This window comes from Pteropus alecto, unplaced genomic scaffold, assembly GCF_000325575.1.
Source record: "Pteropus alecto unplaced genomic scaffold, ASM32557v1 scaffold123, whole genome shotgun sequence".
In the NCBI taxonomy this organism is placed as follows: Eukaryota; Metazoa; Chordata; class Mammalia; order Chiroptera; family Pteropodidae; genus Pteropus; species Pteropus alecto.
The window spans coordinates 2,779,549-2,781,434 of record NW_006433950.1 but is presented as its reverse complement, the minus strand read 5'-3'; positions in this window follow the sequence as shown (position 1 = coordinate 2,781,434).

Genomic DNA, 1,886 nt, shown 5'->3' with positions numbered 1-1,886 from the left:
GGGCGGGGTAGCCTAGAATCCCAGTTCTGCCACCTGCTGAGTAACCTTAGCCAGGTTTAACCTCTCTGAGCCTGACGTGCTCTCTGAGCTTCCCTTGGCCGCCTCGTGGGGGTGTCACGAGGATTATCCATGTTAATCCTGACCCTGGCACGCCGGTCACTAACACCATTAATGACATGGTGAAACAATCAAGCCCGCTGTCTTCAAAAATTATACCTTGCCAACCACACCGAAGCCAAGCCAGAGGCTCTGAAAAAGTGGGCAGTGGCCATGAGATTGAGCAGCAGAAAAGCAGACAGCTGAAGTCACTCTCCCTCCGTGTCCCTCCAGACTCTGCACTCCCTCGCTGCCCTGGAAGATGCCCACATGTTCCTCACCAACAGTCCGCTGCCCCCTGGGTGCTGACAGCGTCAGCCAGGGAGGCCTCAACAGGCTGCAGGGTGAGCAAGAGGGTGAGGCCAGGTTTTCATTTCCCTGCAGGGTCCCCACAGGCTGGCTGCACCCCTCAGGTGACAGTCACCCACTGGTCCTTCCGGTGGCTCCCCTTCCCCTACCAGTCAGTCTGTTGAGAAGTGGCACCCCCAGTGCTCGCCCGGGGTGGGGGGATCTTTCAGGAGGCTTTGCCCACACTTTGTAAATATTCCCTTTATTAAAACTCTCCTTAAACAACACAGTGTGAATGTGTGTCATCTGTTTTTTGCTGGGTCCCCAACTGGCTGATAGTGGCGTTTTCCTGGTCTCCCCAGGCCCTCACAAAAGCTGGCTCTGCAAGAGACACTACTCCAGGGGCCACCTCTGGCCACTGACCCCATTTCCCTCCAAACTTCTGTACCCTGGCGGGCCTCTCCCAATCCGTCAGACCCAAACTCGAGGAAGGACCCCGATGAGAGACAAGTGACTATTCGCATCTGAGGTGGTGGCCTCAGCAGGACGCACACAGGATCACGTCTGGGCTGAGGTGTCTCAAGAAGCAAACCACTGATTTCAGCACGCCAGAAAAAGTACCTGAGAGTGTATATTTATAGAAAGATACAATAGAAATGGACAGATGGCATCTAGCTATGGATACAGAAAGCGCTGCTGGAGACGCACATTGTACGCGTGTGCGCCAACGAGAGCACACGCCGTTTCCACATCTCCGACACAGCCAACGACGCACGACTGCTCAGGCGTGGACAAGCACGCTCGAGTATGTGGCTGGTTCCCTCTCTGGAGTCAAGGGCGAGCTCTAAGGTGTGTGTGCGTCTTTCTAAAGAAGCGAGGAGAAGGAGGGAGAGGGAGAGAAGTGTATTTTTCTGTGCTCCGAAGAGAGGGCGGGACCAGCTTGGGGCAAGGGCGTGAGCTCACCGGAAAGGTGGGAAAGAGAACTCCAGAAAGAACAGCTCAGGTTCCTAGGTTGGGACATAAAAACATGACAGCCAGGAAGGTCGCACATCTGCAGTCCGCTGGAATCCGCTGTAGCACATGACAATCGGTTAAGGGCAAAATAAAATCAGAATAATACTAAGAGGTAGCAGCTGTTTATCTTCTCGGAGATTTCGAGGGTCTCTGGAAGCCGGGCCAGGTAAGGGTGTTCTCCTGGAAGAGACGGGGAGGGGCAGAGTCCTGGCCAAGGGCTCCCCCGGGGCTGGGAGGGGCGTGGGCCTGCTGGGAACCCGCAGCGGGGAGCCCCCCGGAGCCTCTGCTGTCTACGGGCCATCCCAACAAACCCAGAGTCACTTCTCGGGAAAGTTATGCAGTCCCCGCAACATATAAATAAAAGTTTAGTTCTGTGTTTCCATATATCTTCTACATGGAGGCTAGCTGAATATTAGTGGAGTAACAATAATTATTAATAACAATAATCATCATAATAACAATAATTAATAGAATAATAATGCCTGTGT